Raw genomic sequence first — 26,098 nt, forward strand, 5'->3', positions numbered from 1 at the left:
TATATTGGTATTATTTCAATTTGCATATATTATTTTTTATAGCGAAAATAGAAGTTGATCTTTGATTAACTTCCATTATGTGTTTTAATTGCATTCAATTGGCATAGAAGAAAGGGAAGAGGAGGTAATTGTCCCAATTTCCCAACTTAGTAAAAAAAGGGAACATTACATGCTATCTTCTCCACTAAATTAGGGATTTTGATTGTTGCATAAGTCTCATGAAATCAAGACCTAAAATCAATCATACCAGCTACTTCTTTGAAATTCAAAATTACATCAGCATAGCAACCTCTTCCACTGCCCTCTTTCTATAAAAGCAGGCTTCATAATGAGACTAATGCTTGCCATAGATATAAAATAAGATGCATTCAGGGCTCTATATCCAATGTCATTGAGGCAATGCATTACATCATTCTTCAATTCTAGTGAATTCATTGCAAATGTAATAATACAAGTTTATAATAAGGGTTTTACTGTTACATTTTCACCTATAAGTAAATACAGATCATCACGGAATCAAAAAACCATAACAGGATTTTATACGACAAAAATACAAATGGTCAGTAAAATAAATTTATAGATGGAGCATCACAATGAAAAGGATCAATACTAATTTTAGTATTATGCACGTGAAATATTCTTTGAGGAAGTCTCACTTCAGCACAAAAATAAAACAATTTTCACAAATCCAATTGGAATGCAATGAGAACCTAGTAATTTGTAGACTTTGTGTAGCGTCTTTAGGTTCTAAACTTCTTGTACTTTGTTCCAAATATTTTTGTCCTTGACTAAAAACCCACAATCAAAAAGGTCAGAGCAATTATTTGATATATAATTTCTACCAAAAAGATATTAGTAGTAAAGATCAGGTATGATAGACACAAATCCTAATTGTTAAAGAAATATAACAGATCCAAGTTAAAATGAAACTATCCAAACCCTCAAACACCATGATCTCAAAGAAAATGGTAGAAAAATGACAAACCCCACAAACCTGATGAAATCAACCATTAAAATATTTTCACAAGGAAGAAATAAGTTCTGTATTAATATTATTTATTTATTATTACTATCAAAAAATTGGGGGGTTGGGGTTGGGCTCCATTGTGGGTTTGTCGATACAAAAATAGTTATATTAAACATATATAATTATTATTACATATTATATGATACATATACTTCTAATTATATAGGTAATATTACTGGTTTCCCCTTATTAATTATTTTTCTAACATGAGAAGAGGTGCCTAATGGCTCTGATGATGCAAGCTAGCTCTTCCAAAGCATAACTTCTTTGCATATTATTTTTTCACTATTCTGTTGAGCTAGGAGTACTGTTTGGGGCTATGGGTTTTTATCAATGGGGCTTCTGGGATGGCTGGAGGCCTGTCCTCTATTTTTATTTGCCAGCTGACCTACGCGAGGGTTGGGAGCCTTTTCTTGACTTCTGTGATTGTTGTCTGGAGTGTGTTTTTGGTGGTGATCATCCACTGCTATTTGGTAGCTGTGGAAGGTTGTGCAAAGGAGATTTTTTCTTTTGGATATAAAGGGTAGCCCTTTTTATGCTTTGCATGGCAATGCCTCAGGAAGCTACGAGAGTAAAAAGCCAACTGTTCAGAGATGTTGCACGTGGTGTCATAAAAGTTAAAATTGTATAAAATGAATGAGCTTAATTTATTCCAAGTCAAAAGTGTGTCATATTAAGGCTATATTAGACAACCAAACCAATTATTTAGTCATTATTTTACACTGTTTTAGATTATTTCAGTCATTTTTTTGCATTTTTAGATTATTCTAATTTTCTATTTGACCATTTCTTTGGTTGAATTTACTTATATTTTTGTTCTGCATAACTATCAATCTTTAACATTATCTTTTCACTTTTGTTTTATTAAAATGAATTCTTTTCAATACGAGTTAGTACTTAAAATGAATAAATTTGAGAAATGATCTATTTCATTGTAGAAGGGTTGGTTCTTGGGTGTGCCTTCCATTATCATTCAGCATGCAGGTTGTTAACTAATTGTTTAGTTGAGTTGCAGCAAGGTGTTGATCTCAGTTGTTCTTCTACTATGAGATCATTAAAGCCCCAGTAGCATTGATCGACTTGTAAAAGACTGAATTAGTTAGTTCTTTGTCTGCCTTGCTTCATTTTTGTTTCAGTAATTTCCAATTTTTTTATTAACATAAGTAGTTAATTTTATATTTAGCATCATATCATTCATCCAAATTGTTGTTGGATAAGCACATTCGATTTTTATTCATTGTCTGTTATTCATATAAGATACTGTGTCGACAGAATCAAGCTTTGAAAAATCCAACCATGATTAGACCAAACCTTTCAATAACGGGAACACAACTACTATGAGTTATCTATCATTCCTCCCTCAAATTATGATTTAGTCCCAATTAGAATATCATGCATTCAAATTCTTACTGGATAAGCACATTTGATTTTTATTGATTATCTATTATTCATATAAAATACTATGTCGACAGAATCAAGTTTTGAAAAATCCAACCATCAACAAACCAAGGCTTCTAATGATGAAGGGAACACAATTACTGTGAGTTATCTACCATTCCTCTTTCAAATTATCAGCCAGTCCCAATGAGAAAATATTTTACACCTATTCAAATTTTAGCTTTCATGTTTTTGTATGGCATGCATGCATGCACACAAACAAACTTAATATAGTATTTTTTACTTTATAAACACATTTTCTATGTAACTAACACCTTATCTATACAAATATGTATCCAAAAATTGACAGGATACCATGTCAAAGGAAATGAGGTCAACATGTTCAAACCGAGAAGGGAGCACTAATGAAGTAAGTTATCATGCATTACATTTAGAAGAATTCATTTATAATCCTTCAAAAAATATAATTCACACATGCAAAATGTTGGTTATATCTCAAAACATATGCTGGTATTTATAAGTCTCTATTTTGCAGTTATTATCTCTTATCAATACTCTTTCATATATGCATATGTATATTTCTGTACATGCATAAGACGAAATTGAACTATATGTAACTAAATACTATTTATACATTTATAAAGTTAAAAAATTAACACATTCACACCTAAACACAAAGTATATAACTGAAACTTCTTCTTTTAGGAACCTACAATGGAAGCATCATTGACTACCAATGCAATTATATCAATGAATGTTGGAGATCTTGTTATAAATCCAATCCTGCAAATATTATCATTCAAAAGGATTCCTATCCTTGAAGATCAAAGTGAATGATACAAGATTGTCTTATCTGATGGAAAACATATGCAATTAGCAATTTTGCCAGAGAAATCCAATCACCTATTGTTCTCGGACAGGCTGAAAATAAAATCTATAGTAACATTGACAAATTATATGTGTTGAGCCATGACAGATTCCAGGTAGCCAATCCCATACTCAATCTTCATTGATATACATATTTTGATTTTTTTTAATATAATATATATAATTAATTTTTGTGTCATTGTAACCTCTTTATATAGGACCATAATCATCTTCAGCCTACAAATTATGCAGCGATACAATTAGATCATTGGGAAACCCAGGTATCTATATAAGTCTCAAGAGGAACAAATGTTGCAACACAACACAACTTTTTCACCCAACAAAAGGACCAAATTCGGCATCCATACACCTCGCAAGGACCTACCACTACCTGAGAGTATCAGCCCTATAAAAGATTTAAATCCATATCAAACTAGATGGACAATCAAAGGGAGGGTGACAACAAAAAAATAGCTTAGACAATTTAGTAACAGCCAAGGTAGTGGCCAGTTTTCAGCTTTGACTTATTGGACCATGAAGGCACAAAAACAAAAAATAGTTTGCTTCAATGACATTGCAGAATTGCACTATGACCGAGTGCAAATAGGTGGCTACTATACAGTTTCAAAAGGTTTAGTTAAACAGGCAAACAAACAATACAACAAATCGAACAGCCACATGGAAATCACTCTCAACCATTCTTCAATATTGAAATGTTGTGATGATGATTTAGCTATTGGGAGTGTTCAATACAATTTTAGGCTAATTAATGACATTGCAAATATCAACAACAATACACTAGTTGATATTATTGGGATTGTAATCAGTGTTACAGATATCTCAACAATTCAAAGAAAGGATGCAAGTAAGGCTCACCATAGAATTGTCACGTTAATGGACATGTCACTAGCATCAATAGATGTGAATTTATGGGGACCAATTTCAGTAAATGATGGGGAACAAATTAAGTCATTGAAAGATTCTAAAAATATTGTTGTCCTTGCTGTAAGAAATGGACGTGTTTCTGAATTCAAGGGAAAGGTAATCAATACCACAATCACAACCATATTCACAATAAATCCATCTATACCGAAAGATGAGGCCCTAAGGACCAAGATGGGAGGAGTAGAATTTATCATGCCATCATTGCCAATATTATTGGCAAACAATAATACAACAAGTTCACTCACAATTGCAAGTGTCTTGGAAAAATGCAATAAAATGAAACAGCCCCTAGAAATGATGATAAAAGCCACCATCAAATACATTAGGCAAGATACATTTTGCTACCCATCTTGCCCAATAGTTGTGAATGGTAAAGAATGCAAGAAAAAAGTTGCTGAAAATACAGATAAGACATGGTACTGCTGTAAATGTGAGAAGACAATTCCAGACTGCAAGTATAGATACCTCTTACAGGTAAAACTCCAAGATCACACAACTAATATTTGGGCTATTGCTTTTGATGAAGTAGCAGAAAACTTATTGCACATGTCTGCCACTGAGCTATATATGTTACAATATGACACCGAAGTGAATGCAAGCGCTGAAGGCGTCATCAAAGATGTGTTTTTTAACAAGTTCAGATTCACCATATCAATAACAAGCGGAGTCTAAAACTCTGAAGCAAGATTTAAAACTACCATCACAAAGGCTACAAAATTGGACTTCAACAGTGAAAGCAAATGTTTGCTTTCTGATATTTCAAATTTATTAGCTTAAAAATTAAGCGTATTATGGACCATCAATGATTGTAGGCTACAAATCTTCATAGAAATAAATAGTTTAGGATGTTAGTGCAATTTTTTATTTTTCCTATTTTGCTAGGTTTTTCCTACCTTTTTAATAATCTCGCTTAGGTTAATAAAGCATGTATTATTAGGTGAATGGTTGTGAGGTGTCACCTTCCTACATGTGAGCATCCATTAGCTATCTTGGGAAGATACTTTGCTATCTTTAGTCCGATAGATGGTTGCTCCTCATTGGTTGGTGTTGCCACCTCCTCCCTCTTCCTAGCCTATATAAGCATGCTACCTAGCTTGTATTTGCATCTCTTGTTTTTGCATCCTATTAATGTTATTTTTCTTCCAGCATTTGCATTACTCTCTTGGAGACTAACTCTATGATGTTATTTTGATTTTGTATCATTTGCATTCATAGTTTAGATATTTATTCTTTGCACTAGTTTTCTGGGTTATTAATCTTTTCAGATTCTAACATAGGATGCTTGTACTCATTTCTATTATAACCTATATTTGGAGAACTATGTAATCCAATTTGAAACCGATAATGCTTACTTTCTAATCCAAATATAATAGTTTAGAAACAAATGATTACCAATAAAATTTAAATCAGCATTCAGTTTCCGTCTGATTAATAAGTTTCTCCAAAAAATTTGTGAATATTGTAAATTTCAAATTTGCTTGAACTGCTAGCACCAAATTTATAGAAGTGACCATTACAAACATTGTGCCTCCGAGGACTCTATCAATTCAACAAAGCCTTGTACTTGTAGCATTATTGATATTTGAAACTTCTCTATCTAAAAATAAATTTCAGTTAGGATAGATCTGTTCCAAATAAATGTCTAGCTAGGGTAGTTCTGACAAACCTTGACCTATACAATTACTATTTGTTTGTATTGCTGAATGTGTTTCACCATTGGTTTAGTTATTTTGAGTTGTTGATGCTTTTGATTGTTCTGCAAGTGATTGTTGAGGCTTTGACAATGAAAGGTTTTCAAGTGATTGTTAATCAAAGGTTTGAAACCTAACTAAAAGAGGAATTATTAGGTTTAGATGTTGCTAATTCTAGTACCCTCACTTTTCATGACATTAATTATTGAATTTTGTATTATCATTTGATGCATGAATTAAGATCATCATATGATGCAATTTAGGTGACATTTTGATTTGATGACTTTAAAAGGAGGCGATTCATCTATTTACTTGTTCTGATGAGTATGGGCCTCTGCTCACCTGCATATATTGTTGAATTTTTCACTGCAAGTGCAGTTAGCTTACATCTTAGGAAGCTCTGTTTTCAAAATATCCTCCACTTTTTTATCTTCTAGATCATTACTTTTCTTAACAATAATAAATTATAGAATGTATTCTAAAATAATAATGAAGAAAAATGTTCAATAATCTAACTCAGGAATTTTATTCTCTTTAGTACTGAATCGTTTGCTCTAGAACATTACTATTATCCATTCAAACAATACTGTGATCATTAATGGACAACACAATGATTTCCGTATGAAGTTTTTGAAAATGTTGAAGTATTTTATTAAAAATTTAAGTACAATGAGTAATTAAGAACCAAGAACATGATTAGAGAATCAAAATAGCCGAGGAAAGAATTAAAGGCTACAAATTTTACATTGTTATTTTTGGAAACTTAACAAGAATTAAAGAGAACATTTTGATTTTCAGGATTGACCACTAATCATTGATTTTAAAGGTTTATGGTACATCTGACACACAAGTAACAGAAATTGCCCTCTATGTCAGGTTTCTGTATTATCCATCTTAGAATAGCCTCATATGTTTCACATATAAAATGGTCCTTATGTACTTCTAACAAGAGTATTTAATAGTTTAATATTACCATAAGCCATCTATGAACCCATATAAAAATTGCCCAATATTATAAACTATTCTATACTAAATAAAGTCTACACTACAATAAACTTCAGAAACCAAAAACTGATCTAACCTTTCTGCAATCTAAGACTCACCAACCTGAAACTGATAATGCTTACTTTCTGATCTAAATATAATAGTTTAGAAACAAATGATTACCAATGAAATTTAAATCAGCACTTAGTTTCCGTCTGATTAATAATCTTCTCCAAAATTCTGTGAATGTTGTAAATTTCAGATTTGCTTGAACTGCTAGCACCAAATTTACAGAAGCGACAATTACAAACATTGTGCCTCCGAGGACTCTGTCAATTCAACAAAGCCTTGTACTCATAGCATTATTGAGATTTGAAACTTCTCTAGCTAAAAATAAATTTTGGTTAGGATAGATCTGTTCCAAATAAATGTCCAGCTGTGGCAATTTTGACAAACCTTGACCTATACAGTTACTATTTGTTTGTATTGCTGAAAGTGTTTCACCATTGGTTTTAGTTATTTTGAGTTGTTGATACTTTTGACTGTTCTTTTTGTGTACTGCTTTGTTACAAATATTATACATCATTATGTATTCCTCTGTTACTATCTTAATAAATAATTTGATTATTATATTCTTCACAATGTACCACATATGAAATTCTACTTTGCTATCTATTGTAGTAGGTTTGTTTAATTCTGCCCATTAGCATAGTTACTTTGTTAAATTATGATTTCCATTATTGAAAGCATGAAACATTTTGTACACTTTTGACAGAAATTTGATAATTTCTTACTTTCTGAAACTTTTGACAATGCAGCAACAACTTAAGGATTTTGAAATCATCAAACAGAAGAGGAGACAGTATAATCAAATGTATTACTATGAAAAAAGAAAAGAAATAAATGCAAGATGCAGCCTCAAAAGAACTCATCAAAAGTCAATTGCAAACAAAGAAACACCATTTCACATTTCATTAACCACAAGAACAGAAAATGATGAAATAGACTTCACACAATGCCAAACCCCTACCTTTGGACATTATAGTGCCTTTGCAATAAACCAACAGAGATTAAACAAACTCAAAAGACACGAACAAAATGAAGTTGTACCATTTTCATCACAATTAGACAACATTGAAATATACATCAACCAACAACAAGAAACAACACCTACTATTATGCCACATCAAAATTTCACAGCAGAATATTACAAATCAATGAAACAATTTTGAGAGCGCATTGATGGATTATCAAGAGTTAAAACATGTACCATTTGTAAAGAAAGGTACACAGGTATGTCAATAAAAAAGAATATTTCAGACATTATATGCTCAAGATGCTTCTCAGAAAAAGAAATACATTGTTTCTCTCTAGCAAATAACTTGGACCCTAGAAAACAACCAAATGTCCTAAAGAATCTCACTCAAGTAGAAGAAATGCTAATTGCTAGAGTAACCCCTGTATTACAAGTCACACATGCAAGAGGAGGACAGTATAAATATAGTGGACATACTATAAGTTTTCCCCAAGATATTTCAAGCATTGCACATCTTCTCCCAAGAAGGTTAGCAGACCTTGAACTAGTAATTATACGTCGAACAAATCTATTGGGAAACAATTATGATTGCTATGTCAATAAAAACAATGTTTTAAATGTGTTACATTACAAAATTAAAAGTGACCCATACTACAAAGATGTAGAAATCAATATTGATGCACTCAACTTATTACCTGAAACAACCACAGATATATCAGACAAGTTGCACTCCATTCAGATTGAGGTTGAAGCCACTGAAACAACCAATGACATCGAAACATCATTTAACGCTGAAAATGAATTACAGCATACCTCATCATTTATTCCACTATTACCTAATGGAGAATGTGAATTACAAACCATTAAGTTATTCCTAGGTTTCAACACCAATGAACCAAACATCGTACCTCGGCCAGAAATATATGCCTCACCAATAAATGAATACAACACTGAAGGCCTATTGAGCATGGCTTTCCCCACATTGTTTCCAACTGGATGCCAACTCCCACTTCAACCTAGAGCCAAACAAGTTCTAATGCATGAATATGCAATGCATTTAGTGAAGTTCTATGACAACAGGTTTGGAATACATGTGTGCTTCCGATATTTCATTTATAATTTGATTATGAGACATCGCAGCCAACAAATGACCATTGTTTTCCTCAAATCAAACATTCAAGAAAAAGTGCCAAAAAAAATCAAAATGCTCTGCCACCACCTACAAAACATCCCAGACAATCAATTGGCTAATCAACTAATACGCTTTGGAACTTCATTAAGAGGAACAAGGGCTTATTGGAATAAAATTTGATTGGACTTAACGACTATGATACACCAACTAGGGACACCTGTAGTTTTCTTCACTTTGAGCTCAGTAGACACAAAGTGGGCAGATTTACATACTTTGTTCCCATATAATACAAACCTAACAGTAAAAATGTCAAGAAAACACTTGGTAGAAAATATTGTTAAAAACCCACATATTACATCATTATACATTCACCAAAGATTCACAATCTTTCGTGAAGAAGTCATAGAAAAACTATTACAAGCAACAGATTACTGGTATAGGTACGAGTGGCAACACCGAGGATCTGCTCACATCCATGGCTTTATATGGCTACCAAATGCACTTGACATGGACAAAATTAATTGGAATAACAATATCGACATTCAGCAAGAAAAACATTTCTTTGACAACTATGTCTTTGCATGGAATCCACGTACGCTTGCTGAGAGAAAAAACAGAACTCATTACACTGATAACAATGATCCTTACCTACTAAATACTCCTCAAAAATTATCAATTGATCCTATCATCAATTATGAATAGATACTAAATATTGTACAGAGGCATACCAAATGCACAGAGCAAACATGTTTACGCAAATGAGGAAACACATCTGAATGCCGCTACAAAGCTCCATGGAAAGAGCAACCGACATCCATGTTAACATGTGACGATGAAAAAAACATTACTTACCATGCAGCAAGAAATGATGATGGCCTCAACATCCACAAGCCACAAATGCTAGCAATTTTGCGAGCAAATGTTGACTGCCAACCTGTGACTTTGAGAAAAGTAGTTCTCAATTATATCTCAAAATATGCATCAAAGACGAAAAAAATTAGACACATACAATACCATCTTGCAAAACATAGCTAATACAATCAAAAACAAAGATGATGCTTTACTAGCATATCAAAAGTTCATGATGGGAATCATTGCAGATCGAGATATTGGAGCACAAGAGACATGCCGCATGCTACAAAAATTACCACTTGTAATTTGCAGTCGTTCCTTCATTTCATTGAATTTCAACAAAAAGGTCCTACATCAAATAAATAATTCAGATAATGAAGAAGAATTGGGCACCACTTATATCCAATCGTACATGGAACGTCCCTCAGAAATAGAGTTTTTATCACTCATTCAAACCGCCCAAATGTACACATACTCTAAGAATCAAAAAAAGAATCAATGGAAAATGAGAAAAACCAATGCAATTGTTAATGTCTACCCCCTCTTCAAAAACATTCCTGAAGAAAGTGCTGATAACTTTGAAACATTTTGTTGGAGTGAACTTTTTCTTTACAAAAAATTTTGCCACATCCCACGAGACATTGGCATCACCAAAGAAGAAATAGTATCAAACTAGAGAATAATACGAGCTAACAAATACTCTCCTTGGCACATTAATAGAATTGATAACATGCCCACAAATGAAGAAAATGATGACACTGACAATGACAATCTTGAAGTTCAACCAAAAATAGACCTATATGAATGGGAATTACTTTCCCAAATGGGAGCATCCAAAAACTTTACAATCAACGAGCTTGACCTTCTTGGAAAATGAGACATTGATATTAATCACAATTGGAATGCAAATGACATTTTCCTTACACTACAAGAATTTGCAACTAATTTTATCTCTACAACCAAATTATAGACAAATGGCAACATTATTCATTCAAAAGTTACACAAACAAGCAACAATCTGGCCCCCAAACAACAATTGGCTTTAGACATCATTAAAAAACATTACATGAGCCCATTTCGAAAAGAACCTTTGTGGATGATTATCCAGGGTACAGTAGGCACTGGCAAGTCCTACCTCATTGACTTTCTTAGGAAAACCATTAACATAACAGAAAACAATGACAAGAAACCATTGCTCGCATTAGCACCTACAAGAGTTGTAGCTTACAACATACAAGCATCAACAATCCACACATGCCTTCGAATCCCAATAAAAGAAATGCATCCATTGCAAGGACAATCATTGACAAACCTTCAAGAAGACTTCAAACATATTAAATACATACTTATAGATGAGATGAACTTCTTAGGACCAAAACTTTTCATGAAAATAGACAATCGCTTAGGCGAAGCCTTTCCACAAAGACAACAAAAACCTTTTGGGGGAATTTCTATCATACTTGTTGGTGACTTAGGCCAACTACCCCCAGTATTTGATAAGCCAATATATGCCTCAAACTCTACATCCATCATGCTTTGGAGAACATTCAATATTGTAATTACATTGGACACAATTTTCTGTCAACAAGGACAAAGTCAATCACAACAACGATTCAGAGAAATCTTACATAATATTAGAAATGTTGAAGCTCTACAAGATGACTGGGAGACACTCATGACTTGAACAAATAACTACTCAAGCACAAAACAAAGGGAAGATTTTGACATAGCCACCCATCTATTTGCAACCAACGAATTCGTGAAACTACACAATAAAAATATGCTAAAACACTTGAACCTCCCAATAGCACTTTGTTTAGCTAGAGTTGTTGGACCAAGGTCAAACAATCATAATGAAGATGACCAGCTTCAACAAGAGCTTCTATTATGCATCGGCCAACAAATCATGTTAACAACAAACCTATGGATACAAGTTGGATTGGTAAAATGAGCACTTGGACAAATAATGGCAATCATATACAACATAAATTCAAAACCACCTGAACTACCCAAATATGTTGTTGTTAATTTAAAAATTAAATTGGACCACCATGGGATACACAAAATCTAATGAAGGTACCTATTTCACCAATTACCCAAGGCAACCGTACACAACTACCACTAACTATGTCTTGGGCTATAACAATACACAAATCACAAGGACTCACACTAGAAATGGCTACAATTGACATTGGAACAAGAGAATGACAGGATTTGATATTTACAGCAATATCAAGAGTCAAATCTATTGACAACCTTCGAATACATCCACCATTCACTTACGAAAGATATTGTAAAATGGAAAATAATTCTTACACAAGTACCAAGAAGAAGGAAGAAGCACGCCTACAGTTGTTGTCACCCCTTCAACCAGCAACACTACCCACACCATGAAAACCTTAGCTTCCAAAGGTAACAATCAAAACTAATATCCATTATTTTGAAAGATTTCTCAATAACAACATTTAAATTGTACTTCCTTTCTTTGTATCTAATTAAAAATATGCAAGTGCATCATCCTTCAGCAATTAGCAGCTTCAATTGGATGATGTCTAAATCAACAACAAATCAAATTATACTATTTCTAAACTCTAATGGCACTTTCTCACCTATTATTGATGATCATGAGAAGGTAACCATATATGAGTAACTAGGTAATAATGATAAGTTTCATTGTTTTCACTAATGTATAATATATTTTATCTTCATCGTGCTAAACATGGCCTTTTTCAAACTTCTCTCCTCTATTATAATATTTCTTTCTCATGTTTAAATGAGTATTGATGCAGTTAGAAGTGTAGAAATTTATTTTCAAACTTTTACAATCAGTGAAAGTAATTCACACAGGGAAAATGAGTAGCTATCCAAATACGGGGAGTCAAAATCTGCAATAAACGTCATGTTGATGGAGCTCAAGAAACTGATAGAGGCTAACCCTCACTTTTGAAAGAAGCTCCAATTCCCTGGACTTAAAGCATCTCGTGTCATAACTCTTATAAACTAAAAGGTAAGCTTCTTTTTAGCTGAGTTGAGTACTTCCCAACTTCTCATCATGGTGTTAACAATGAAAGCTCTTATTGATTTTATTTCAGCCATTTCAACCAATGGGTGCTCCTCCTGCTTCTTTGGGGTGGATGGTGAGTCCAAATCCTTTTGATGCACATCTTGCACTAGTTGTTCACCCTGTATTTCAAAAGGTGGTATGTTCATGTCTTATCATCCACTTAATTGATTTTTTTCTCTTCTTTATTTTGTAGATAATTCTTCTATTGCATACTAAGCATACACTATTTTCATCAAACTCTTTTCCTAGACAAGTCAATATTTAATGTTATCACTAAAAGTTGAAATTGTTCTTTTCTGTTTTATTCAAAATGGTGGCTCTTATGAAGAAGTGAAGGCTTCCAAATATACTTCTACTTTTTTATGGAGCCTTCATGAGACATACCTTTGTTATAGGTTGTTGACCTTCTTGCACCATATCAATGTGGAGGTAAAATTGAGCTCTTTGGTGGAGCTGGTGTTGGGAAAACTGTGCTTATTATGGAACTTATCAACAATGTTGCTAAGGCTCACGGTGTGCTATTTTACTGGATTTCTTTGATTTTGAACTAAAAGATCATATCCATGCTATTGATCCATTTGGCTTTCATTTCGATGTTGTTTATTAATCTAAATGGTAATGTCATGAATAGGTGGGTTTTCTGTCTTTGCTGGTTTTGGAGAGCGTACACAAGAAGGCAATGATTTATACAGGGAAATGATTGAAAGTGGTGTTATCAAGCTTGGTGATAAGCAGGTTTGATGTTCATACTGTATGCAGTTGTTTCTGTTGTTTATATTTATATATAGTTAAACTTATTCAAATGTTATGACTTTTCAATCTAAAAGCAAGTGTGCTCTTGTATACGGGAAAATGAATGAGCCACCTGGTGCCCAAGCACGTGTTGGACTGACTGGATTGACCGTTGCCGAGCATTTTAGAGATGTTGAGGGTCAAGATGTGATGCTTTTTATAGACAACATCTTCTATTTCACACAAGTAAAATTTTATCTTGATAAATTTTCTTTCATTAATTACTCTCTGATGCATAGTGGTAAACATTTTTAAATATTTGTTGACCTTAACTAGCTCCTTTCACATGGAATAATTTGTTTGTATTGCTGAAGTGTCTACCTTGCTGGGTCGTATCCCTTCAGCTGTCGGATACCAACCAACTTTGGCAACTAATCTTGGAGGTTTGCAAGAGCATATCACTACAACCAAGAAGGGATCCATTACATCTGTGCAAGCAATCTATGTGCCAGCTCATGATTTAACAGATCCAGCTCCGGCAACCACATTTGCCCATCTTGATGCAACCATTGTGTTGTCTATGTAGGTGTGTTTTGGTGAATGCTAAGCTGCTTAACTTATTTGTTTCATTCTTCTACGAGCTTTGGAACGACAATTTGTAACTTAAGCTATCTTTATGTTTAGATTTCAGAGCTTGGTATTTACCCTGCAGTGGATCCACTTGATTCTACATCTTGTATGCTTTCTCCCCTAATTCTAGGAGATCGCTATAACACTGCTCGAGGTGTGCAAAAGGTTCTTCAGAACTACAAGAACCTTCAGGACATTATTGCTATCTTACGTATGGATGAACTAAGTGAAGATGACAAGCTGACTGTAGCTAGAGGTCGAAAGATTCAACATTTGTTGAGTCAGCCTTTCCATGTTGCCGAGGTGTTCACTGGTGCTCCAGGGAAATATGTTGACTTGAAAGAGAATGTTGCAAGTTTCCAAGTCTGTTAAGGAGTTAAAGTGGAATGTTGTACCACACATATTTTATGCATGTCTTAACAGGATTTTTTATCATTGTTAATACATTGCCATTTTGATGCAGGCTGTCTTGGATGGAAAATATGATGATCTTCCTAAACAATCATTTTACAAGGTTGGAGGTATTGAGGAGGTGATTGCGAAGGCAGAGAAGATCACCAAGGAGTCAGGTACATCTTAAATTAGTGTAGTGTTTTGGCGCCTTCGGGAAACATTTGCTTGTTTCACATTAGAATTTCTTATGAGAGCTTTTCAATATCATTTCTGCCATGAGGATCTCGTTCACCTGCTTTTTTAATTGCAACTATTTTTTATTTTGTACTATGAATTGTCCTCTAAAGATATATGAGTGCATTTTTCAGCTCTCTTAAAGGGCACTTTATCATATTTTTCCAAATAAGAATGCATTTTTTGCAATAATATTTGGTTTTTTTGTTAAACTGGGAAATCAATTGGTTTATATTTAAATTATTAAACATTACCGTGAGGAGGTAGTTTTGGTATAATAAAATGGAAGTTGCTAAAGGAAAAAGTGTTCTTGGTCTTTGTTAAGATGACTAAGTGAATCTGGTTGGTGTTAGTAAACACTAGAGCAGTAAATTGATTGGTATGGCTATGAAGTTTTGAAATTCTTGATAGTTTCCTAGCCAAATATGTATGATTTTTGTTCTTTTAAGAAGCCTCAGTTTGCTCAAGTATTGTCTGTATGTTTGATACAAAGTAGTACTTGTTGGCAAGCAATAAAAAAGTTAAAAAAAAAACCTGCACATAAAATTTACCCTTTATTTGGTACCATTCTCCTACCTTCATTGTTTTCTCTTGTTATAGTTAATAATTCTATTTGGTTAATGTAAATTACTAAATACATATCAGGTCTCAAGCTGACTTTTTCAATGTAGTGAGAGAGAAACTTTAGTGAAATGTAGGTTTTTAGGAATATCTATTCTTACCAGGTCAAGCTCAAAATCCTTCCCCTTGTGGAATTTTTATCTTGGTTTCCAATTTCAATTGTATTTCAGTGTCAATACATTTGTCCAAACACGCTTCAAAATCTTTAAGGACTACTTATTTGAAGAAGACGGTACACACATTTGTATAGATTCCTCGAGTCTATATTGGAACTTTCTTTGAATATAGTTTATTCTTTCTACTTGTTTTATATAATCCACGGAATTTTGAATTTTGTAGCAGTTAATAGTATGGTGGTGTATATATAAGACTATCCATGGTGGTATATATATGAATAATTGTTATCTCATTTCTTCTCTTCATTTTGCGACCTACTTGATACATATTACATAACTAATCAGACAGGGTACAGCCTGGATTAAGAAACTGGTAGCTTTTCTGCTTGGTTTTCTTTCACCTCAACCAGATACTTAGTCTCAAGCATCTATAACTTTTATCTTTTCATAACTGCAATATTTTTAACCACAATATTATCATTTAGTTATGAAAGTACCAACTGAATGAAGATACGACCTTCCTTTATGAACAGATATTGAATCTCCCTTGTTTTACATAAATAATATGTTGTGTAATCTGATAATTGCTTGAAATGTCTTGTCATCATTGCTTTATAATCCACATATGGTGAGGCATATTTGTCCTGCAAAAGCTTGGCCATTGAAAATTATGAACTTATTAATTGCTTTCTTGCTTTACTGGGTTTCATATTTTTAGTTCCTGCCAACAGGTAGGTTACTATCGCATTTGTTCAGTCCCTATTTGTTATTTTGACTTTGTTGACGGATCAATCAGAGCAAAGTATTATGTTTCATTCTGCAAAAAAACATTATAGTTATGTATAATTGTTTATTTTTAAAAATTGAAAAATTTGGTTTATTTGATTTTTCATTGAACGAAGCAAGCAGAAAAATAATTTTTGTCTACAGAAAATAGAAATTTTTCTTAACATTATAACAATGGAAAAAAATATAGGAAACTTAGGAAAATTTTGGAAACTACCGAAAATTTTGGAAACTTCTTGTTGCCATGCACTCTCTCTTATCTCAACTTAGAAGCCCTAATGCTTTACGACGCCCAATTTCTATGATGACATGGTAGCTAAATAATGGCTAAAGAATACTGTTCACACAGGCATCCCTTCCATTAGAGAGAGGAGGGGGAGAGGAATTTGCTCCAGCAAAAAGCATGAGCCACAGCTATGGTAGGGACACTAGCTAGATGTTTTATAAGATCGCAGTAGCCTTCACACAATGGATCTTTGTGCATAGCACAAAGTTTAAACCGCTATTTTTATTTGTGCAAACAAAATATTTTGCATTCCCTGTAATTGTCATTTTTAATCAGATTTCATGTTGCTATCTTTTGCTCTCTCACTGGTATGGTTTTGATTCTCGCCAACGACACCACCGGCGTAAGTTTCTGTGTGGTTGTTATAAAAGACAGATGTTAAGCTTCTTTAGGCGGCCTTAGATTGGGCCTGCGGGAGCAGCAGAGCTGATTGCCAAGCTATTCTAGACGGCGGGAGTTGTTACGAGCCTAATACTGTTGCGGATCATGCTTCTTATGCCTTCAACAGTTATTATCACAAGATGGGCATGCAAACTAGGTCTTGTATTATTTGAATTTAATAAATAATATATATTTAACTATTTAAAATATTTTACTAAATGTTATGTTATTTAAATTAAATTTTTGTAATAATCTAATTTCTTTTAAAAAAATTATAAATCTTTATTTTAAATTATTATTTTCTTTTTCGACTTATTTAAAAATAAGTTCTTTTGATCTTAATTTATTCAACTTTTGATTTTTAAATTTCTTTAAATATTGTTAATTAGAAAACAATCCTATCGGCTATTCGTTGCACGTACTTAAACGTGTAACTGCTAGTGTACTTTTTAGAGACAAAATAAGGCCCTATAATATGGGCGAACAAATGTGCCAAAAATTAGGGATAGGAGGAACTTATTTAAATATTTTTTTTAAAATTATATCTTATGAATTCAGAAATCTGCATATAAGAGTCCAAATCATTCATCCAATCAAAATCTCAAAAAGTAATATCTACATATTTTAGAGTTAAAAAATTGACATGTAGTTTTAAAGAAACATAATACTTATTAAAAAAAAAACATTAAATACAATGAATTTTGATTGGTAGAGGGGAGTACATTTAATAACTAGTTAACATGAGTAATCCAAAAAATGTCACAATAGTACTTAGCCTACAGCAAGTACTAATAAATCTAGTAATTACATGCAATTGTATATATTTATATATTTATTTTGATAGTATATCATAAAGTATTATTAATTAATATATAATTTATAAAAATATTATATTTTTTATTAATAATGATTTATATCATACATATTCATTAATTTTGAATTTTAAATTTTAAATTTGAACAAATATATCAATTTTTTTTTTAAAATAATAATCAATATATTTTAAAGGATTTTCTAAATGAAAATATATTCTTATCAAATTAGACTGAAAACCATCTTTTTTTATTTACAAACAAAGAAATGAGATAATATATGACACCATTATTTCTTAAAAGAAATAATTCTTTATCTAAGTTATATGTTTAATTAATTTTGAATAAAATTTCAATAAAAGAAATATTAGAGATAGTTGATAACATTTACTAATTTAAAATTTAATATTTTTCATAATAAGTCATTAAGAACACTAACATTGAAATTGGTATTGTAGGTCATGCTTATTCTAATTGAATAAAATTTATATTTTAACAAAGCATTCCTTCAGCAATAAGAAACAAAAAATACAACTATGTTATGCTTAAAAAATTGAAAATTATTAAAATTGTCACAATTTATTAATATTCAACTATAAATTGCCATTTCATAAAAATAAAAATTATTTAAACAAAATAATTAATATCATATTAATAAACTAATAAAATATCTCTCATATAACTATTGTATCTTAATTTTTAATAAAATTAATTCATACACCTCAACAAAATATGACATCATATTTAATCTTAAAAATTCAATTATCAATAAGAAACTTAAGAACTAAGCTATCCTAAAAATTTAAAAATATAAGATAAAGATAAATGCACTCCCTCATAAGAAAATATTTAGAAAGGATAAGTTAATAATCAACGATCAAGACTAGTAAATAAAATTAGTATATTTTATCTCTCTAGCTAATATGTCAAAATGTTAATGACAAATATAGAAAATTTAATAGAATAAAATATATAAATAATATGTTTAATTTAATATTTATATGGATTAATGATGGTGTTGGAGGAATATGGACGGGCGAAGCTCTGCATCGCGTGCTAGGGCATTTGTGCCCTAGCCTTGTTTGATCTCGACTCTCTTTGTGTTGCATTGGTGGAGGCTGGTGTTCGCTGGGCGGGGATTTAGATTGGTCATTGGAGGGCGGATCTCTCTGCCGTGCGCAGGGTCAGACCTACATTTTTTCCAGTTTTCGTGATTGAGCTTTGGGTGGTGGTTTTTTTTGTTGTTGGCAGTCTGCATTATCATGCCCTTGGTGTCTTCTCTACTACGTGGGGAGGAGGGACTGAAGGTGTGGGTTTTGGCGGGGTTCAGAATAAGGGTAAAGGGAGGAATCCTTCTCCACCCCTTTGGAGTTTTTTTTTCTTGGCTTAATGGAAAACTCTAGGGGTGAGACGTTGGTGAGGAGCCCTCACTTGGATTTTCAGGTAGCAATAGACTCAAAATCTTCAAATCAAGGGATGAAGACCTTTGATAACAATTTGTTTGTATCAAATTCTGGGATTCTTGATTTGGGGCTATCTAATGGCTCAAGGATTACGAAGATGAATGGATGTATGGAGAGGTGCAAGGAGAGGCCAAAACTAGTTATTCAAGTTGGGATGATTGCTGAAGATGTTGAGTATTATTCACATCATTCAATATATTGTAAGTTTTTGGGGATGAGGGTTTCCTTGCAATTTTTAGAGGATTGGGCCCAGAGGACTTGGGAGCTAGAGGGGGAAATGGAGATTATGTTGCTGGCAAACAATTATTTCATGGTTACTTTCAACTGCATTGCTGATCGCAATCAGGTATTTGAGGGGGGGCCTTATTTCCATAATAAGGTAGGGTTTTTTATCAAGCCATAGCATGTTGGATTTAACCCTATAGAGGAGCTCCCTAATCGTGTCCCGGTGTGGGTTCACTTACCACGGTTCCCGATGGAATGTTGTCAAGAGAATGTGTTGCATCTTTTGGCTTATGTGCTTAGTAACCCTGTAGGGATTTCAGCACAGACTTTGGGGAAAAAGGTAATGACTTTTGCATGCATTTGTGTTGAAATTGATCTTAGTAGGCCTTTACCTGATGCAATAGAGATGTGTGTGGGTTCTTATTCTTGGATGCAGCAATTGGATTATGAAACTCTTCCTTTTCGATGTTGGCTTTGTCGAGAATATGGCCATATGCAGCAGAGATGCCCAAGATACAAGTCTAGGGAGACCTAACCTTCACAGCTTGTGAGTAATCTTCTTGGTATAGATAAGGGGAAGAGTATTTCTCTGGATGAGGTTGGGGCTTTTTCTAGATTTTCCCCAGTCAAGGCACAAAATTAGAATAGGGATCAAAAGAGGCCTTTTAAAGAAAGGCATGATGAGGGTACCTTCAATAGATTTGAGGTTTTGGATGAGCTCAGCCAACAGGAGGTGAACCTAGGATTGATCAACTTGGATCAAGGGCTTGTGGGATCAGCTCAGGAGGATCCTACTCTTGATGCTTATATGGACCCACAAGGGGATGATTGTCGACAATTAGAAGCAGATCAGCAAAGGGGAATGTCTGAGATGCGAGAACCCTTGGCCATTGTTTCTACAGTAAGGGCAGGAACCCTTGGCCATTATTTCTACAATAGGGGTAGATTCTTCATCTATTGGGTAGAACATTGGTTCAGACTCGGCAACAAAGACTAAGCCTCCTCCCAAATTGGGCATTTTGCAAAAAGATATTAAGAAGGGTGTGGCAGAAAAATTTGTTAAACCTAGAAGGAAAAAGGAAATGGAAAAGATTAAACTAGTGGGTGAGAATTTGGTGGAGTCAGAGGTAGTTAAGCCTCTAGTTTCTATTTTTTCATGCCCCTTGAAATGATTTTTTTGTCATGGAATGTAAGGGGCTTGAACAGTGGCCCTAGACAAAAGGCGGTTCATGAGTTAGTCAGAAGGCAAGGTCTTGATGTTGTCTTTTTGTAGGAAACTAAGTTATTTGTTGAGAGTATGCAAGGTTTGATGCCTAAGTTGTGGAGAAATGGGGAGTGTCAATGCATTGGAGCTCATGGAGCTTCGGGAGGATTGGCGTGCTTATGGAATCCTTGAAGAATCTAGCCACTTTGGTGGATTTCCTCTAAATCCTCTATATCTATAATTGCTACCAGCCTTCTAGGGTAAAAAAAAAGGTTTTTGGTCCCACATCAGATTGATCTGTAGCATGTTGCCTTTCCATCCTTGGATTTTGGCTGGGGATTTCAATGCCATTTATGAGTTGGCTGAGAAGCGTGGTGGTATTGAAAGGTTGGAGCCCTCTGCACTGCTGCTTCGAGATAATATCGATACCTTGAATCTTGCAGATATTAAACCTAACAATGGCCAATTCACTTGGAACAATCGTCGGGTTGGTGAGTTTTGTATTGAAGAAAGATTAGATTGATTTCTAGTTTCTTATTATTGGGTTGGAGGGATGTGGTCATCTTGCTCTGAGATTTTGGATTGGAGAGGATCAGACCATTGGCCTATCAAGTTCACTTTATAGGGTTCTTCGTAAGCCTTCTTTTAAGTTCCAAATCATGTGGTTATGGGACCCATCTTTGAATGATTTGGTCTCTGATTGGTGGAGGAAGGGGAGACCAACCTACGGTACATCAATGTATGTATTTGCTAAGCTTCTTCAATATGTTAAATTTGAGCTCAAATGATGGAATCGTCTGTACTTTGGGAATGTCTTCCATGCAAAGGCATTAGCTTAAGCAGATCTGGATGACATTACAAGGAGGATAAGGGAGGATGGGATCATAGTTGAATTGCTTCAGGATGAGGCTCAGACTATGAAAATGTTGGAAGAATGGGAACTGCAGGAGGAAATGTATTGGAAACAAAAGGCTTGGATTGAGTGGCTCCAGGAAGGGGATAAGAATACTACTTTTTTCTTCAACTCTGTGAAAGCTAGGTGCCATGGCAATTCTATCTCTGGTCTGGTGAATGACAAGGGAGACCATCTTTCTTCCTTCTTGGAAATTTCTAGTGAGGCAGTGCAGTACTTTGAGTCTCTCTTTCGAGAGGACTCGCAAGGGGGGTCTCCTAAGGAAGTGCAAATTCTTTCTTGTATCCCTACTCTTGTTTCTAGAGATATGAATCAGCAACTCATGAGAAATATCTCACTTGAAGAGCTTGAAGAGATTGTGTTTAATATGAAGAAGGGGAAGGCACTAGGTCTAGATGGTTTCCCAATTGAGTTTTTTCAAGATTTTTGGGATATCATCAAATTTGATCTCCTAGCTATGGTTCATGAGTCTCAACACAATAAGTAGATGTTAAGGGCTCTAAATGCTACTTTTCTTGCTCTTATCCCCAAGAATGAGGGGGCTGATAGGTTGAGCCAATTTCGGCCCATCTCTTTATGCAATGTTATCTACAAAATTATTTCTAAACTTATTGTAGATAGGTTGAAGAAGGGGCTTGTAGATTTGATCTCCGAGGAGCAAAGTGGTTTTGTAGCTAGTAGGCAAATTTTGGATGGGATTTTCATTGCAACAGAGGTCATCCATTCTATGGCCGGATCAAAAGAAAAAGCAATGTTTATCAAACTAGACATGGCCAAGGCTTATGACAGAGTTAGGTGGTCCTTCCTTCGGCGGGTTCTTAGTGCCTTTGGCTTTGCGGAAGAATGGATTCAATGGGTTTGGAGTTGTGTTACTTTAGTTTCTTTCTCGGTGCTTATTAATGGGAGTCATTCTGGGCTTTTTGGGGCCTCAAGTGGGCTTCATCTGGGAGACCCTCTCTCCCCTTATTTGTTTATTATTTTGGCTGAAGGCTTAAGGAGATGGATTAAATAGAATGTGGAGTCTAGTTTTATTCAAGGCTGGAGGTGGGGTGGAGCCTTACCCCCATTGACTCACTTGCAATTTGTAGATGATATTGCTTTGATGGGGATGGCTACAATGAGGGAGGCATCTAATCTTTGAAGGGTCTTGGATGTGTACCTGGTTGCTTCAGGTCAGCCAATTAATGAGGGAAAATGTTCCATCTACTTCTTCAATACTCTAGGCCCTATTCAGCAAAAGATTTCTCACACTTTGAGATTTCAGATCGAGAATCTTCCATTGACGTATCTTGGCATTCCCATCTCAGTGAGTAGGCTTCCCAAGGAGTCTTGGCATATTATTTTGGATAAATTTTGGGTGAAAGTTAATCACCGGACTCATCATTGGTTATCCTTTGTTGGTCATGTCTAGTTGATTAAGTCAATTGTGTAGGTTGCTCCTATGGGCTTTCTTAAGGATATAGATTATGTGGTGTGCCAATTTTTATGGGCTGGCTACTTGGAGACCTCCAAATGGAGTTTGGTTAGATGGGAAGTGGTGTGCAGTCTAAAACAATATGGGGGACTAGGTTTGAGGCAGTCGTCTTTGACTGGGGAGGCCTTGGCTAAACTTTACTGGCGGTGATGTAATGAGCAGGATAAGAGCTGGGCAAAGGTTCTTTCTCAGAAGTATCTCCCAGGGATCCCTCATCTCATTATTTCCAAGTATTCACTTAGGGGGAAGCGATCTATGATTTGAGATACTCTTAAGAAAGGGGCTAAGCTTATTAAGGATGGATTATTTTGGATTTGCAAGAGAGGGGCAGAGGCTCAATTATAGTCGAATTCTTGGGATGGATATCCCCCAATCACTTCTCAATTTCCTAACCTAGTGATTCTTTGTCAGTAATTTCTAGAGGCTGGTTGGTCACAGGTGAGTGACTTTAAGTCCTTTTTCCCCTATGGTCAGATGGAAATGGCTAAATGGAAGTCCCCATATGAATGGTTGGTTGCTGGTCTACAGGAGGAATGTGTTGTGCTACAAAATATCCTCTCTAGTAGAAGATGTTGCTTTCTCTGGGAGGATGATGTGCTTTCCTAGTCTCCCAATCATAAGGGTACCTATACAGTAGCCTCTGTGTACAGCTAGTTGTTTTCTCATAGGATGGTTGTTCCTGAAATGCAGTGGTGGAAGATGATCTAGAACAAGCTATCTTGTCCAAAATGTAACTGTTTTATTTGGATGTTGTCTTGGAATAAGTGTTTGACTTGTGATAATATTTAGGAGAGAGGATTCCATGGCCCTTCTATTTGTGTTATGTGTGGGGCTAATAAGGAGGACTCTACCCATTTATTCTTCCATTTCTCTTTTGCCCTACAACTTTGGCATTTTTGGTGGGGTGTTTGGACAACTCCTTGTGTTCATGCTTCTTCCTTGATTGAGTTTTGGTAGGGGATGGGTCAGCCCCCTTCTGTGGCTCCCTTTCTATAGGAGGTGTGGTTTGTGGGGCTTATCTTCTTATTGTGGAAAATTTGGCTAGAGCGCAATCAAAAGATTTTTCATGGAGAATAGAGACTAGTGCAATAAATCTAGCAGAGGTTATTGGGCATGGTTCCAGAGACAGTGGAGGCTGAGTGTGAAGTGGAATTACCTTTGGGGAAATGAGATAAAGAGTTGGTGGAGAGATTGGGGTCTTTGGGGTCTTCTTTGGCCTTAACCATGGCTAAGAGACAATGTCATGAGAAGAAAACAATTGACAGGGGTTGGAAAATGGCAGCTTCCCTGATGTAGAGCCTTCCAATATCCCCTTAAGGAACCCAACTCAACTCAAGGATTCTACAATGTCTTCGAATCAACTCAAGAGGTTAGACTCAACTCAAAGTTCAATTGCAAGTCTCTGACTTTTGGAAACCAGAAAAACACTCCTTTTGAACAAGTTCACTTCCTTGAATCATTTCAAATAACTTGTCAATTTACCTTGTCTTAGTTTCAACTTCACTCTCCTTGGGGAGCACACCTAACTCACCCTTAACACAACCAACTTTTGATCTTTGTACTCAATGATTCCTCTAATCCTTTCAATGCTTCAACACCCTTTAAATAGCATGACTACAAAGTTCCAACCTCCACCAAGCATTAGTTCTATCTCAAATCTCAAATTGTCTTCACTGGGCCTATCCTAGTAGCCTTGTCCAAACAGTATTCTATACTTTACTCCCAAACTCCACAAACAACCTGTCAATGTTTTGACACTTCTAGATACCCCTTTTAGAGTTGTAAAACCCATCTCAATCTCAAGACCTCATTCCTTGACTAGTGAAGACTTTTAATACTAATTGCTCCCTTCCCTAGGCCTAATTAGGCTTGCTCAACAAAAGAACTCCTAACCTTTATTTTCCCAAGGTCCTATGACCACAAAAAGTATTTCTAAAGGTTAAAATACCAACCATTATCAAATTTATTTGGTCTCACCAGCAGATCTACTTGTTTATCTACCAAACCCTCACTTTAGGGTCAATAACCTAGGGCTTTCTAGAAATCACCCTTCCCAACCACACAAAACCATAAAGATGGTTCAAACACCTTTAAATACATCTTCATGGATGTTTCCCACCATTATCTCCATTTACCATGCATCTCTCGATCACCATTTGGTGCTTTCAGAGTGCACCTTTTGCTGCATTTTCACCAGTCAATCAATGTTCCATTCCTCCTTTACGCTTCCTTGCATTAAACAATAATAGAAAAGGATATACTACATGTTTATTCCCCTCCCACCTTTCATGTAAATCACCAAGTGGGAGGGTCACTTCATTTTGAAACTCTTAGGCTTGAATTGCTGACTGTGACCTTAGTATCCAGTCACTATTCCTTGAATATTAGTCACATTCCTTGATTCAAATGGCAATCAAACACTATGAATATGGCATAAAATTATATAAGGAATATAAACAGACATATTTAAACCATAATGAGTACCAAATCACATTTCATGCAGTCCAAACAATCTTCTGCTATCCAGACTGTTCCACGGGACAGCAAGCTTCTTAAAATGCAGGGAATTAACTTTTATTGATCAAAAACTCTTTCAAATTCATGCCATTATATATCTCTCATTTATCTCCCTTCCACTAATGTGGATTCCTTTGAAATAGACTCCAAAATCCTCTAAAGATTGACCAACTACTTCTTAACTGACTGTTCACTAACAAAACATATGAAACAATGTTGTCAAGTTAACGACAAAGTTGTCAATTTGACAACTCAACCTTTCTAAACTAATCTAAAAACTCTAAAAAGTTTTAAAGACAACCTTTCATATCTTCT

At 34.6% G+C, this 26,098-nt stretch overlaps 1 pseudogene; it reads left to right on the forward strand.

The window, feature by feature from the left end:
- Window positions 1-3,826: 3,826 nt before the first annotated feature.
- On the forward strand, window positions 3,827-15,079 carry LOC149568511 (ATP synthase subunit beta, mitochondrial-like; annotated as a pseudogene).
- Window positions 15,080-26,098: the final 11,019 nt, after the last annotated feature.

The sequence above is a fragment of the Cupressus sempervirens genome, chromosome 3 (assembly GCF_028749045.1).
Source record: "Cupressus sempervirens isolate cs-2001-9-10 chromosome 3, ASM2874904v1, whole genome shotgun sequence".
Lineage (NCBI taxonomy): Eukaryota > Viridiplantae > Streptophyta > Pinopsida > Cupressales > Cupressaceae > Cupressus > Cupressus sempervirens.